This window comes from Notamacropus eugenii, chromosome 7, assembly GCF_028372415.1.
Source record: "Notamacropus eugenii isolate mMacEug1 chromosome 7, mMacEug1.pri_v2, whole genome shotgun sequence".
Classification (NCBI taxonomy): domain Eukaryota; kingdom Metazoa; phylum Chordata; class Mammalia; order Diprotodontia; family Macropodidae; genus Notamacropus; species Notamacropus eugenii.
In genome coordinates, this window is record NC_092878.1 from 23,393,148 (window position 1) to 23,410,355 (window position 17,208).

Sequence of the window (17,208 nt, forward strand, 5' to 3'; positions counted from 1 at the left end):
TTTGGACTTAAACTCACAAAGGGATGATGCTCAGCTAGGGCAATGTTGTGTTTTTTATTTTTGGGGTTTTTTTGCTTTAATCACTTTTTAAAAGTACAATTCCAAATCAAAGCAGCTATCTTTTAAAAGTTCCACCATCCCAGAAAATGTCAAAAATAAGTGTCATTAGATAGATTCCTAGTCAAAAGAGAATGCAAAGAAAAAAATCAGTGAGTCAAAATATGAAAGTGATTCTAAAAAATGAAAAATAAGTGAAGTCAGTAGTGTTAGTCTTGCTTTTAGTGAAAGCAACATAACAGAGAACACTCCTGACATTGAAATCCCCAATGATCTCATAGGAGATTCTGCTTCCAAGCAATAACCCTTCCTCCTTCTCCACCCTCTCATCTCCCTCACACCAGCCATGACTCTTCTCAAAGGTAAAGTGGAGGTTAATTTATTTTATTGTGGGGTTATATTTTGTACTAATAATTGCTATTGTATTTCAAGCTCATTAGGGATAAAATACTTAAAATTATAAATAATTATTTTTATACGAATATTTTTGAGTATGTGGTACCAATCATTCAATTTCACATTACTTCCTATGGGAAAATTTGCTTTGCAATACAAACAAATCACATGACAAAGAGAATCTTGGAATGAATTAAATTTGTAAACCAAGGTTCTACAGTATATATATATATATACATACATGTGCATATATATGTATGTATATGTGTGGGTATACCATACACATATGTGTGTATACATATACATATATATATACATATGTAAATATGTGTGCGATAGAGAGACCCAACTACAAGTCTCCATTTGCTATTTCAAGTTACTTTAGAAACAGGTTAAGAATCTGTTTTAGCTGAAGTTTAGGGGCTGCTGAATGACTCTCAGCCCAAACCAGTAACACATAGGTAACACACCTGGACCGAATGGGGAAATTTAGTTTGTGAAGATTGTCTCAATTTATAAGAGCCCATTGTTGGTAGAAGAAGGGAATGAGACAAAACACATCTCATAGAATCATGAATCTAGAGTGGAAAGGGTCTTTGGAGAAGACCTTGTCCAACCATCTCATCTCATAGATAAGGAAACTAAGACCTAGAGAGGTCAAGTGACTTGCCCAAGAAATTATAAATTCATATTTTGTGGTAAAGGAGATTAGCTTCTCATTTTGGTAAAATTAAAAGTGCTATATGAAAGTGAACTAGTATTAGTTATCTCAACATTTTCTTACGACTATTATTAATTATTTCATTCTCTTTTTGTTTGACAGAGCTCAGGAATGGTGCTGGAACAACTCATGAGTTGCTATTATTTCTTTTATATTTAGTGCTCTTGAACTAATGCAAAGGTGGAGAAAATGGCTGATGTTTTTGTAGCTGAATAAAAGTATTTGGATGCAAGGTCATCTTCTATAGACTCATGGAAAGCATCTTTTGTACAACTCCAGTAGCAGAAAGGATAGAGAGAATGTTATGTACGTCATGCTGTTCCCACGTGATTTTGATTACTTCTTCTAGGTCATTCTACTTTGAAAGATGACAAATGCCAATGAGGAGGAGGAAGAGGAGGGTTTTATGACCAACTTTATGAAGTCTTTGTGCTGATGTCTATGGTTTGACTGGTTCCTATCCTTTGGAAATCAAGACTTTAGAAGAAACACATGGGAGCTTTGCCCTTCCACACCCAGAATTCCCACCTATCATATCTCCTGTAAGTTACAGCATTCCAGAGGAGAATGGGAAGACATACACACCAGACTGTCCCAGGCAAAGGTGTGGGTGAGACCTCTCCCCTTGAATCCTTCCCCTGTTAGAAGATGAAGAAAAGAAGTGTTTGATTTTTGAGGAAATTCCCTGGGGGAAAATTCCACTTCAATTAAAGTCACACTAGAGGTAAGGAAATTGCAAAGATGCCATAGCTAAGAAGCACATCCCTTTCCACCCTACCCTTCTTCTATGATGTATATGATGAGAGAGAGAGAGAGAGAGAGAGAGAGAGAGAGAGAGAGAGAGAGAGAGAGAGAGAGAGAGAGAGGGAGAGAGAGAGAGAGAGAGACTGAGCACAACTTCCCTTTGCTACTTTTTGTGAACAAAAAGTACTGTACATCCCTAATTAGACCATATGGGCTGAATTTCTCATACCAAGTCATACTTTTCCCTGTGGCATCATGCGGCTTTAGAGTTTGATCTGTCTTCCAACCCCCCTCCAAACCATTTCCTTTGTGTTTGAGGTAATGAAGTACACATGTTATGCTTGTGGGTAGATCTATGTTCTTACTCAAGACAGTAGGTGGGAAGGGGTGTATTCAAAAACACAAAACATAGAATCCTAGGCCTGGAAGAAACCCAAAGAGGTCATCCTTCAAATCCATCCTAGAAAGATATTTTCATTCATTTAATTACTCACTGAAAGATGGTAGGACCTATGCAGGAAGACAGAAATGGCTGGAATTCTTGAGTCCACAGGCGTGAAGACCAGGAGATCTAGAAGCATCAAGACCTGAATCATTATCTAGAGGACGAACAGCTGTTTCTGTCTTAGATGAGATTATAACAGGATATAGTAGTGTTAAAATGTAACAAGGGATTTTAGTTGATTTTAAATAACTACCTGATATGGGGTGCTAAGACATGGAGTGAGTAGTTGAGGAAGGATATGGAATTTCATTTCTGAAAGGGTACAATTTAATTTAAAAGATTATATAATCAAGTATTTCAATGCCAAGACAGCTATTTCCATATGTGGGCCCATATTCTCCCACCTCCAGGAATTTTCCCAGGCCATCACCAGTGCCTGGAAAGCACTCTTTCTTCAGCATCCATAGCCCCCATAACCTACCCAATGGTGAGCTCTTCCTTCTCAAATACTCTTATAATATTTTATGTGGATCTCTCCTTTGATATTATACTTACATGAAGGCATTGCTATAACCAGCAATTGTTAAATTTTCAGTGTGAGGATTTATACCTTGGAAACTGGAAAATGCTGGGGCAGCTAAGTGGCAGGAGGACCTGCGTTCAAATCTGGCCTGGGACACCTTACACTTACTAGTTGTATGACCTTGGGCAAGTCACCTAACCCCAACTGCCCTACCTTCTCCCCTCCAAAAAAAACCCAAAGAAATTGGCAAATGCTACAAATCCCACAGGGCTTGAGTTAGTGTTTGTTGATTGTTTACACTTAAAATGATGGAGAAATGTCGATAATAAATTTAAGTGAGTTGTGTATACATTTTGGAGAGCCAGTTGTTAAACATTTACCAGCATACCCCTGCACACTTGCTATATTAATTATGGGCCCACAAATAGGCATTCCTCAATCATTTGACTTTCCTGCATGGATAGTTAGGCTTAAATCTTTTTAAGTATCGGAGAAGAGGATGATCATAGGATCATAAATCTAGAGAGAGGCCTCAAAAGCCATTTAGTCCAACTCTCTCATTTTACAACTAAGGAAACTGAGGCCTAGAGAAGTTAAGTGACTTTCCCAAGATCACACAGATAGTAACAGAAGTAGGGTCTGAAACCAGGTCCCTTGACTCCGAAATCAATGCTTTTCCCACTGTGCTATGCTACTTCCCATTATGCAGAATAGGACTTTAGGACTTGGTAAGTTCAGCACAAAAGCAAGCAAAATCAGAAGCATGTGGAGGATCTCATCATCTATGGGAAATCCATCTTTCATTTGGACTACAAACTGGACATCTTGTATCTAACAACCAACTGCTCCTGTTCGTTATCATACTCAAATGAATACTTATACATAAAAAAGTATGCATTTCCCACCGCCACCACTATTTTCCCATAATTCTTTTCATCAACATAGCCTTTCTTTCTTTCCGCCACCACCTCAACTCATTTTCAAGGTTAAATGTAGACTCTTGCTAACAATACGTTCCATCCAGCTGGTATTCCAATGACTGCTTTCCAGATTTGAGAGCCATAAAATGAAAAAAGCATGAAAGTTTAGAATCCTGTCTGTCTTAGATGGACTCTCCTGAATGTGGAGTGATGAAGTTAATGATTTTTCAAATTAAGACTTGAAAAAAGTCCTATTATTAGACTGTTTAAGCCAAAGAATCATAGAACTTGTGGATTTAATGTGATTGGGATTTTTTATCTACTCAGATATAGTACCTTGCAAAGAGGGAGAAGAGGGGCTCTAATACCTTGTTTGAGTGTACTTAAGAAGAGATATTTAAGAAAGAAGACCTTAGTTGCTATGGAAAGAAGTTACTTTCCATACTATACTGGAAATTCTAATTTTAAGTGAAATATTTGGTATAACATGAATCATTTTATTAAGATATATGCCTAGACAAAGGACAGAGACCAGGATTTTGTAGGATCATGAGTTAGGCTAGAACAACATTTGATCCACATATGATTTAGAGTTGGGCACAATTTAGAAATCACAATTGGGAAGCCAGTTTGTACAGAAAGGGGTCGTGTTATTATTGGGAATCTTCAGGGAAAAGAAATCAAATTAGAGAACATGGATAAAGCTTAGAGTCCAAGTAGGTTGCCTAGGGTAGCCATTTGAGAGATGCAAGTTGAGCAGGAAAGCACAGGTAAAAGTAGAGTCTGAGTGGCCAGGAAATGACTGGGAAACAAGGAAATATGTAGAGAACAATGTGTTAACTGAGAGTAACTCAGGATCCAAGAACCAGGAGAGTGGATCCACCAACACCCTAAGTAATGTATATATGGCTTTTAATCTCAGAGAAGTTTTCTGTCCTCTGTCCCAACTTTGATCAACCTTTCTGTCATGTGTTGATAATAACTAATAAATCCCTATGATTTTCAGATTCTACAGGTGCTAGCCATTGGAGTAGAAGACTAGGCCCCCAGGAATCCTTCTTAGTTCTTAGTTCTAATAAAGGGATAAAGGGCAGGATTTTCTCAAAAAGCCAAGTCATTTTTTCATTAAAGACTGTCCATCTTAAATTCCCTTGAAAGATTCCATGCCTCAGGCAAAAGAGGTTTGACTACTATGACCTCTGTGTTCCAGCTCTAAATTTATAATCTATGATCTTCTAGCACTGTTATAAACAGAGCTTATCGAGCCAAATATCACTTAGACCCATTGTGGCAGAATTTTATGGAAGTAGTATGATTGATGTAAATTTTTTTAAAGTCAACCCACCAAATTTAGAGGCAGAGGACCTGAGCTCTGAATCTGGCTATGCTACTAGTTGAATGTGCACCCTTGGACAAGTCACTAGTTCTTTGAGACTCAGTTTTCTCATTCACAAAATAAGAGGGCTAGACTAGATCCAGGATAGGGAACCTGGACTAGATAATCTCTAAAATGCCTTCAAGCTCTACATCTCATAGCTCTACCTTGAATTATTTCTTCTTCATTTTGTTTCAGAGCCCTCAGAACTTACCCATGCCTATGCTACTTTTTACTTGCTTCCATTCCCTATTATGGATCAGACTGGCTGAATTGCTCTTCATCAAAGCTTATTTTTCAATACCTTGAACTGTCCTTAAGAGACATACTGTATTTACAAGTGATCTCAGATTGTACAGCCTCCCTGGAGTCAACTTTGACTTACTTTTCTGGGATTATGGTACATTTACAAATAAATGAGGGAGAGAGGAGACGAACCTAATTTTATTTTTTCTTAGTTCTGCTAAGTCATTACCTTGTCTCCTGAATACCTCACTTGAGTTTCTGTTGGAGTCACTGAACAGTAATGGGGTTTTGATCATTTTCTCCTTGGAATGTATTGCAAAGGTGTTGACTTTGAGATTTGGTCCCCTTGCCTCACCCCACCAGATAGAGACTCAAAAGTCATGTTGACATTAACAAATAATTGTGGGTTCACACTGAAAGGACAAGGGAGACAACTGAGGAGTCAGAGCAGTGATCTCTTTGCTAGAATCAAGAGTACTAAACTTTGCCTGGGCAGAGGACCAATAGAGTTTCAACCCAGACAACCTCTATTTTCCCCTTTATTCTACAGGGGAATATTACAAAGGTCTCCTAATTAATAAATCTTTTGGTACATTAGATCTAGAATGTCCTTTCCTCTCCAGAAGGAATCTCACAGCCCAGCAAACATATGTATTCTTGGCAGCTTTTCAATCCATGTTTATTAACTAAGTGCTAGGGTGGAAGAGGCATTTTCTTGCCAGCAAGACTCATAGGACACAACACTTGAAAGAACATCAAGGAATCAACCATTTCCATGCCATATGCAGTCACTGACTGTAACTTCAACTTAGCTGATGTTGTCAGCACTGACCTCATCAGCCACAAGACTAACCAAATAAGTTTGTGCACCTGGGGCTTAACCCTCTCTCCCAGTATTATAAGATGTCAGGCTGGAGTCAATCTCCACTGCCATTCTCAAGCCTAGAGAAATTGCCTACTGGCCAGCAGAAGGAAGACATCATCTCCAGCTTCTTCCCACCATTTTGATCTTACTAATCCTGTGAGTGTGGACTACCTCAAGTCTTATTTCTGGAAATTCATGACATCAATGAAACTCTTTCAGTCAGTTAAACCCCATACAGCATAATGATTCTGGAAGAAATCCAGTGGCATAAAAAAAGCAGGGGGGGGGATAGCAAATCTGTTACATAAGGAGGATGTATGCAAGTTTTTCCCCTTCTCCAACTCACATTCTTTTCTTTCCCTCCTTTCCCTGTTTCCAAAGCTAGAAATTCTAACCTGGAGCTATTTATTTTACCTCTTGCCCTCACTTTTCTCATCTATAAAAATGAGGGAAGTGAACTAGGTGTTCTTTAAGGTTCTTTCCAGCTCTAAATCCTACGAATCCTCTCTCCCTAATACCACAGTGTCCTGTTCTTGTGGATGGTAAAGACAAGACCGGAATAAGAGGGAGTGTACCAGGGTCATGGAAGGTGACAAAGCTGGCACAGACTAAGCACTTAGCATTATACAGCCACCCCTTAAGAGTGCTCCAAATCCATCAGTCATCATGGAAAAATTAGAGGCTTTGCTGGGTTCTGGCCTCTCTAAACAGATCGTCTGAACTCCTTAATGGGCTCCATAATTCAGCATTTGGGCGAGGAGAGCTTCAAACCGACAAACCTGTCTCTACAACAGATCATTGGATAACTTGGAACTTGGAACTAGCTGAGAGGAACAAGTCAAAACAATAAGTTATTTCATGAAGGGGATAAGATTAATCTTGAATGATGCCCAAGTGTGACTCACCCTGTCAAACATTATATACGATCTCCTTAAGCATGAGGCCCCAATCCACTGAAACTCAGCTTTTCAGTGGCTTGTGCTCTTACACCTTATCCCTTGCCCCTGGCTGGTTTTTGTAGTTATTGGTGTTGTAGGTTATATAACTTACTGAATGATACAATTTGACCAAAAATGCTCTCTACTTGTGTTTTGTGCAACCAGAGGAATGGCAGCCCTTTCACTGGATGTGTGACCTTATGCCAGTCACTTCATAAGACTATAGATTTAAAGCTGGAAGGTACCTTAGAGTTCATCAAATCCAACCCTCATATTTTACAGATGAAAAGTATAAGTCCTAAAGAGATTTAGTAAGGGTGGAAACAATTGTTTATTAAGCACCTACTATGTGAAGGGCACTAGACTGAGTGCTTTACGAATAAATATTGTCTCTTTCAAGTCTATTAAGCTGGGGTGGGTGCATTTGAGGGGGGAGAAAACACCTAGTTTAAGAGCCTGAGTGACTGACTGGACAACTACTATACCACCTAGAGAAGAATTGGGGTGGGGGGGGAGGTCAAAGGATTGGAGGTTATAGTATGGATGAAGAATTGGGTTTTGGAGAGATAGAGGGAGAAGTGAAGAACCAATAGATTGTAATCACATAAGGGGATTTCAGAATCCTTTTTTTTCCCTTCAGTAGCTATCAAGTATCTGAGTCAAGATTCCGACTCAGGTCAAGTCAGTTGATAAATGTGTATTAAGCACCTATTATGTCCCAAGAAATATGCTAAGCTCTTGGAGATACAAAAAAGGCAAAAGACAGTCGACTAGCCCTTCTCAAAGAGTTCACGGTCTAATGAGGGAGGCAAACAACTATTTACAAAAGAACTATATAAAGGATAAATGAGAAATAATCAATAAAGGAAAGGATAGAATTAAGAGGAATTAGGAAAGGCTTCCTATTGGAGGTGAGATTTTGGTTGAGACTCCAAGGAAGCCAGGAAACACAAGAGTCAGACATGAGGAATGAGAGCATTTTAGGCATGGGGGACAATCATTAAAAATGCCTAGAGTCCAGAGATTCTAGAAGAATCTCTGGTAGAAGAACAGCAAGGAAGTTAATGTCACTGGATCATACAGTATATGGAGAATGCAAGATGGAAGAAGAATGGAAAGGGGTGGGGGGATTATGAAGAACTTTGAACCCCAAATAGAGGATTTTTCATTTGATCCTGAGCCACTGGAGTTTATTGAATAGGGGGATTGACATGGTCAGATCTATACTTTAGGAAAATCACTTTGACAGTTGAATGAAGGATGCACTGGAACAGGGAGAGACTTGTGTCCAGGATGCCAATTAGAAATTGTGAGGTTGTGACGGCCCATATCAGGGTGGTAGCTGTGTTAGAGGAGAGAAAAGGGCATATGTAAGAAATGTTATGAAGGTAAAATTGACAGGCATTGGCAACCGATTTAATATGGGAGGGTGAGGGATGAGACAAAGTGAGTTTGAGAGGACACTTGGGTTAAGAACCTGAGTGACTGACTTGCCAACTACTATACCACCTAGAGAGGAATTGGGGGGGGGGGGTGTCAAAGGATTGGAGGTTATAGTGTGGATGAAGAATAGGGTTGTAAACAAAGACAGAGGGAGAGGTGAAGAGCCAATAAAGTGTGATCAGATAAGGTGATTTCAGAATTCTTTTTTTCCCCTTCAATTTAGTTTTCAACATTCACTTCTATGAGTTTTAAATTTTCTCCTTCTCCCTCCCTCCTCCTCCAAGACAGCATGCAATCCAATATGGGCTCTATACATGCATTCCTATTTTTTTTTTAATTTTATTTTATTTGTTTTTACTTTTTTTTATTTTCGGTGTTCTACAATCACTACCCTATAACTTAGATTTTTTTCCCCTCCCTCCCCCTCCTTTTCCCTTGCCTCCCCCTCCCTCCCCAAAACAGCATACAATTTTATATAGGTTCTACACATGCATTCCTATTAAACACATTTTCACATTAGTCATGTTGCCCAGAAGAATTATAATGAATGGGAGAAATCATGAGAAAAAAATAAAACAAAAAACAATACTCTGCTTCCCTCTGCATTCCAACTCCGTAGTTCTTTCTCTGGATGTGGATGGCATTTTCTACCATGAGTCCTTTGGAATTGATTTAGGCCCTTGCATTACTGAGAAAGTCTAAGTCTATCAAAATCAGTCATTACACACTGTGGCTGCTTTTGTGAACAATGTTCTCCTGGTTCTGCTCACTTCACTCAGCATCAGTTCATATAAGTCTTTCCAGGATTTTCTGAAGTCTGCCTGTTGATCATTTCTTATAGCACAAAAGGATTCCATTACATTCATAAGCCACAATTTGTTCAGCCATTTGAGAGGATTTCAGAATTCTTGAATAAAGGGGCTGTATGTTTGTCAGTGATGGCAAGATCCAGGGTATGGCTATCTCTGTGTGTGGTCAAAGTGAGGTGGAGTAGCTCATGGGAGGTGAGTAGGTTGAGGTATTGAGTATTTAGGATTTTTGAGGGAGAATCACTATGTATGTTGAAATCTCTAGTAGGAGGACAGGCCTTGCAAAGGAGAGAACAACTGCAAGTCAGATGTCAACCCATTGCAGCAACATGGAGGTCCATAGACAACAGCTACTGATGAGGTTCAGACTCTGTTTTCTTTGGTTTTAAGAAGGCTTGAGTCGAATTCATTCGAGCATGAACCAGACTGTTGGTATTTTGGGGTCCGCTATCACCCCTTAACCTCTTCACTACCAGGATTTTGATTGGGTGGTAGATGAAGAACTTGAACCTCAAAGTATCAAAGAGAAGATATCTGGGTAATAGAGGAAGGCAGAGGTGACTTGGAAGTGCCAACTCCACCTCAACCAATGAGCTGAAGAGAATAAGTGAAGGTGCACCCAGTACTGAAAAGGGTGTCCAGGGAGGCTGTGTCATCATGGTGAAGCCAAGTTTTAGTAAGAACTAGGAGACAGAGAGAAAAATGTTTAAAATGAAGGGAAAATTATTGCCAATGGAACAGGCATTCATTCCAGAGGGCATAGTAGATGGGCTGGGTGGAGCAGGGTTGAAATTTTGGAGTAGAAGAGTTGACAGGGATAGGAATGGGGAATCAGGTGGTAGAGGCTGTGGAATGGGGTTTGGGTGATGATCTACAAAAGTTCAGAGTCACTGGGATATGAAAGGATATGTCACTAGAAATAAGAATGTTTATCATTGAGTGGAAGGTACCCTTCTCTATCCTCAAGGATAGACAGCAGGAGATGTCAGGACAGCAGTCAAAAAGAGGGTTTCTACTTCTTTGCACCAGAGCTTCACCCATCCCAGTTGGAAGGTTTGGTTGGCAGCAGGAGGTAGAAGTTACTTTATGCTGGCACCGATGGAAGTGGTTACTTTGGGGTAGATGAAAGATGCTCAGCCCAACCCCTACTAGTCTTTCCCCTGGGGACACACTGTGCCCAGCAGGAGATGGAAGACTCAAAGCACTAGAATAGGAATTCTTAGACCTTTCCACCTGAGGTGGATGTTTATAAGGGGGTACCAAGATGGTTCAAGCTCTCCGGGCAGAATTTCATTTCTAACAATCTTTGCTTACCAAGGGCCAAATAAGAATGCGATTCATGGTTCCCTTCTCATCTCCCATCCTACACCTCCATTCCTAAACTTCATTTGTGACACTGCAGTCTTAAGGAATAATAAGTCCCTTATTCCCCTCTTTCCTTATAGTACTTTGATTAACACTAGCACCTAAAGCTAAGGCAGCTGGGTAGTAAGCACAGTGCATAGAGTACTGGGGTTTTTTTCCAACTATCTTCTTTGAGTAAGTGAGATTCTGTCCAAGTCTTCTTTATAGGTATGTCAAAGAAAAAGAAATGAATACTAACAATGTAATCTGTGATTTTGACTGGTCTACCAGAAATAATTTTATTTAATATCACATTAATTTATATCCAACCCACGTCTAGCTTGGAGAAAGAAATACCCAATTGTCATAGTCTCACCCCTCTACTCCCTCCTTGGGACATGGCTCTCTTCCCCAAGATAATTTGAAGTAACATTCATATGAATCTTAAACAAGGAAAAGATCAAAAAAAACAAAAAACAGTTTTGAATTAACATTCCAGAGCTACTCTGTTCCTTTCTGGACCACTCCCCTTAAAGATTGAAAAGTCTTACTTCCTGTGATCAATATCTTCACCTTGAATTTTAAAATAGGATACTGTCCCTGGGGAATGATTCATGGCCCCCATCAACTCCAGGTGGGTGGGAAGACAATGATTACATTTAGACCAATTGTATCAAATTCCACATATTGACTTAGAAAATCACAAATTAACATTATCTATTTTGTATTGTATTTTTTTCCAAACATTTCCCAATTACATTTTAATCTGTTTCTGGCTATTTTACTCTGGAATTTTGCTAGCTGTTGAGGCCTGGGTGGAGAGTTTGATTTCTGATCTAAACAAGAGTTAAATTTGCTTATCACTATTTCAAAGGTAGGCCTCAGCCTTTGTTCCTCCCATTTTCCTAAAGGCAAAAACCTGGAAAGAGTGTTAAGATTGTAGGAATAGTATTTCTTAGTATTTCAGGAGAAAGGAGGGAAAAAGAGATTTTGAAAAATATGTTTCCAAAAGAGTTATATAATTTGAGAGGTTTGAAACATAAACTACTCTAGGGAGGAGAATAAAACATCAGAAATGTAGACTATGATTGTTTTCTGTCCCTTTACTATATTCATTTCTATCCTAATGAAGTGTCATCTTACTTCAATACTGTTTCCAGCCTGGGTCAGATGGAGTGTTGAGCAAGGGCATATTTGGACCTCAGTTACCTTCAGAAATTCCTAAAATTACCTGGGCAGACTAGCTATTTACCCTCTAAATGCTCCCAAACAACTCTCTAGAACTATAAAATTACAAAGTTGTCCATTTGTACTAGAAAAGGAAGTATTTCCTGAAAAAGGAATCACAGATCTTTCCACAAGCCCCTCTTCCCCCCGCCTCAAAAAAAGAAATGTTTACAAAGAAAGTTAAAGATGAAATCAGGGAAAGAAATTCCTTCATGGGACTTGTTCTTAAGAATTCCTTTGCTTATACCTTCAAATATCCTCTAAACCCAAATCAACCTAATGGATTTAGAAATGTTAAGAAAAGAGGTAACTGAGATTATGAGCTACCCAAAACTGTTCATCAGCACTGTGAGGGATCTGTCTCGCCACAGACCAGATGAGAGACTATCATGTAGGTCTCTGATATTCTAGGTTTCTTCAACATTTAGGTACAAATAAGGAGTGGTCACAAAATCTTCAGTTGTTGTCATATTGAAAAAGGCTTTCACTGCATGAACATATTAGGTCATAGGATTATATGATTTCAAATTGGAAGGGACCTTTGAGATCTTATAGTCCAAATGTATGACATCTGCACATTAAGACTCTTCTTGCCTTTTGGGCAGCTACACTAAATGACTAATTAATTTTACACATGATAATAATTAAGTCTGTGTTTTAAAGGCAAAGAGGAACACATTAGGTAAAGGGTTCAGTAGGAGTTGGGATAGACAAGAATATTTGATCTGGATCAAGTATATAGCTTGACTGAAAGAAGTAAGGTCAGATCAGGAGGAAGAACCAGGAGACTAGATAAAAACAACTGCTATCTCAATGACCAGAAAAGCTCAAAGAAAGCTTAGATTATACAAAAGATAGGAATAGTGTGCAATTAAAAAGAGAATAGACCTCCAAAGAAACCAGGAAAAGAACCAGATTGGAAAAGGACTGGTTGTGGGTTGTCATTGTATAGAGCTATCAACAGAATCACAAAATATCAGAACTGGAAGGTCATCAAAGGTCATCTAGTCCATCTAGTTCTGGAATAAGACCCAACTATACTGTACAAAGTGGTAATATGATCTTTGATTGAATATTTCTATCCACCAATTAGTAAACGTTTGTTGTTGTGTTGTTTTCAGTCATGTCCAACTCTTTGTAACCCCTTTTGGGGTTTTCTTAGCAAAGATACTAGAGTTGTTTGCCATTTCCTTCTCCAGTTTATTTTACAGGTGAGGAAACTAAAGCAAACAGGGTTAAGTGATTTGCCCAGGGTCACATAGGCAGTAAGTGTCTGAGGCCATGTGTGAATGTAGATGGGGAGCTCTAGCCATTGTGCCACCTAGCTGACCCAACAAATATTTGCTGAGGGTCTACTTAAATCCCAGGCCATGTACTAGGAGCTCGGGATACCAAAGTAAAAATTAAAGATTTAAAAAATGAAACAGTCATTGATCACAAGGAGATTATGTTCTAACAAAGGAAAAAATGAGTGCATTAATCAATATGCAAAATACACATGAGCACAAGTATTCCAAATCAATAGTAAGATATATGCTGTCTTGAGAAGGAAAGAGCCAATAGGTGAGGAGATCTGGAAAGGGTTCATTTAGAAAGTGATGCTTGAGTGGCATCTTGAAGAAGGAGGAGGGCTCTATGAAGCAGAGAGAAGGAAGAAGTGAGAGATGGACAGGGCAAAGGCACAGAGAAGGGGGATAGAGTGTGGTGCATGAGGAATACAGAGAAACATGGCTTCATTGAACTGGAAAATACAGGGGAGGGAGTCATGCACAATGAGCCTGCACCACAAATTTTCTGAATCTTGGAAAGCACTTTGTTTTGCTCCTTCCTAGTGTATTTATCATGGAAAGTTATGGCACTATGGTTATCTGTATTGACATTTTACTCAGCCACTAGATTGTAAGATGCCAATATAGGTAACCAATGGGGTACATGTCTTATTTGAATTCTGTATCCAGCACAGTTCTCCAGGAGGTGCCTAATAAGTATTTGTTGATGGCGTGATTCAAAGCTACCTTGAGAATTTTCTCCAACTAGTCTCCAAACCTGTCATTGCTCCCTTTTACATATTTTATATTCTTTATTTTCAATTACCATTTAGTGAAGAAATTTTTTCTGTTATTGTCATTTTTCAAGTCAAGAACTGGCCTTGGAGAACTGCTATTGGTGACTTAATATGAGGAAATCGGTAAAGTTCATGTTTTGGAAGCCATTGTTATAGAGAGGAATCCCAAGTCCTTGGATGGTGGTAGCAAAGGTAGATAAAGCCACAATCTCATTTTAGTTTGGGAATCTTTATCTTCTCTTTCTAAGGAGGGTTTAATATACATATTTGGTAAATAAAACTCACACTTTCTGAGATTTTTTCCTACTTCATTAGTCAGATTCAGGGATATATTTCAGATCCAGAAAGAGACAATAAAAAATAACTCCTCTTTCCTATCTCCTTGGCTAAACGGAGGAAAATAGACATGGTAGGAAATGTCCAAGTCATCTTCTGTTTACTAGAAGGAAAACTCAGAAACACAGTCTAGCCTTATTTCTGGTTCAGCCCCAGATCTACCCTCAGTTCTTAACATCTGCTGGGTCTCTTGAGACATAGAATTCAGAGGCAATTCTGTTCAGTCTATTCCACTTCAGAAGTTGTCACGTCAGGAGTATTGAGAGGAGAGCACAGTGAAAAGCTTTGAGAACCAAGGCGAATCTGAAAAGAAAAAGTGGAGGCCAGGTATTGTAGCATATTAGAGTAAGTTAGGCTGTGAAAGGAGCAGGTAAGATGTAGCCAGATGTCAAAGGGATCAGAAAAGATGCAGAAATTGGAGTTCTAGACCATGCAGTGGAGCAGAAACTGAGCAGAGAATTCAGAACCAGGAAATCAGGTATCAAAGGTTAATCACAATGTATCCAAGGTTAATATAAGTAGGACATTGGGGAATGGTACAGGAGAGATGGCGGTAGGTCCTACCTCAGTCAGGAAGCCTCATACTTTCTACAGAGGCTAGAAGCAATTCCAGGACATGGGCTGCTCAAGGCCTACAGTCGGGAGCATATGAATGGACCTGAAGGTGAAGAAAAGCGGACTAATCTGGCAGGCTGATGGATTTCTTGGACAGACATAGAGGTAGATCATAAGAACAGCTCTGCCTGGATAGGTTAGAATCACAACTCCCCTGGAAATGGACGTCCCACAGGACTGATGCACACTAATTGTTTAACAAGGCAAAGGAACATGCTTTGATAGGTCAAGATGGGAAGTGTTCCAGAATCCCATAAATTATTCCTGCTTATTGAGTGCTGAATGCACAAGTTCCAGACATATATAAATAATGTATTTTTATAAATAATTAAAACACAAGGAAAATTACCTAAGCAGGAAGCTGATCTAAATTTAGCAGGGTTATTAGTATAAAGAACCCCAGTCCCACCATTCTTCTCACCTAGTCCTGTACCCTTCTTTGTGTTCTCAGAAGTATAGATGAGAGAAGTTTGATATTCAGCAGAAAATTATAATTAGCATATTTGTAAATTAGCATCCTGCTTATGATCAAAGTACTTATATATTTGCTTTGAGTAAAAAGTTCTGTCTTCCCGGAAGCTACTAGCCTATCCTTGTAAAGGCTAAAGTATTTTAATATTTCTTCAAAAACAAAAAAATGTTAAAAGTCCACATGGGCAGCACTGTGAAGGATCAAAAGATAAGACAAGGTCCCTACCCTCAAGGAGTGTAAAATCTTGTAAGGGAGAAAAGAAATGGATATGAGTACATAAAGCTGAAATGTATATAATACTTCCTGATTACAAAGTACTTTCCCATGCATTACCTTGTTTGATTCTCATATCAACACCAGGGAGTAGGTAGCACAAATATTGTCATCCCAATATTACAGACCAGGAAACTGAGGCTCAGGGTGGTTGTGATCTAAGCTATATCTCTGCTATAAGCACTAAAGTGAAGACTTGAACCCTGGCTTTTGTCTCCAAGCCTAATGCTATTTCCACTGCCTCCCAATAATAATAATAATACGATGTAAAATATATTTTGTCATAAGAGATGTATACAGAAAGGTATGTAAGTTCAAGGGTAAGGGTGATCATTTCTTTTTTAAAATTTTTATTTATTTAATTTTTAATTTATGGAATAAAACAAACATTTCCATAACACAGAATAATAAAAAAGAATTGCACATGAAACTGCAAATCTATTATGTATAATTTGCTATTCCTTTAAATATATAATAAAGTTATTGTGTAAATTTCTTATTTTCTTTTTTTTTTCAATCCTGGAGCAGGAGAAAAGGATAGTATTTGTATTGAACTGAAGCATTGATAGGATTTTGACCAACAAAGCTACAGGGTCAGGGAGGAAATTACAGTTAAAAGGGGACAATATGGGCAAGGAAATTAATCATGAAGTATGTTCAGGAAGTAAGAGAATAATCTAATTTATCTAAAGTGTAGAGCATGCAAAGGGAAGTAGTGAGAGATAAGGCTAAAAAGAAGTTGGAGTTAAATCCTGAAGAGCCTTGAATGCTAGACTTTACTCAGTAGGCAACAGGATACTATTAAGTTGTTTTTCTTATTGTTTTCTGTTTTTATTTTAGCACAAGGGCAACATGATCACAACTGTGCTTTAGTAAGATAAATGTTATGGTGCTAAATAGAGTGTATTATTTTGAGACAGGGTAGGAGAGCTTAGAAGCAAGAAATTCAGTTAAGAAATTATTGCAAAGTCCAGGCCTAAGCTTGGGTATGAACAGTGACAATAGCGAGGAGAAAAATTCAACAAATAATTAAGGCGGTAGATTTGAAAGCACTTGGCTACTAATGGGGTAGGGTTTCAGTGGAGACAGAGAATAGGCATGATTTTTTCATTCATTCAACAAACGTTTATAATACATAATTTATAATACATAATTATGATACACGTGCCATGTATCATAATGTACTGTCCCAGATGCTTAAGGAGATAAAACATGGATATGACATGGTTTCTACTAGCATCATGGAATTTACAGCCTAGTAGACTATAATATATTTGGGGTCAAAGATAGCTCTTTGAATAACTGGGAGGATATTTGTGCTATTAACAGAAAAATGGAAGTCAGAGGAAGATTGCCAAGTGGTAAGAGATGGGTCAAGGCATTGGGGAGACAAT

General features: G+C 38.6%; 1 long non-coding RNA gene across 1 annotated transcript in view; it reads right to left on the minus strand.

Moving 5' to 3' along the window:
- Nucleotides 1-789: 789 nt before the first annotated feature.
- LOC140513336 (uncharacterized) overlaps nucleotides 790-17,208 on the minus strand; it is a 34,535-nt gene continuing 18,116 nt past the window's right edge. Inside the window, exons 2-3 of the long non-coding RNA XR_011970143.1 lie at nucleotides 2,413-2,489; nucleotides 790-1,812 (exon numbers count right to left, since the gene is read on the minus strand). This is a non-coding gene — a long non-coding RNA (uncharacterized lncRNA). The remainder of the gene's footprint in view (nucleotides 1,813-2,412; nucleotides 2,490-17,208) is intronic.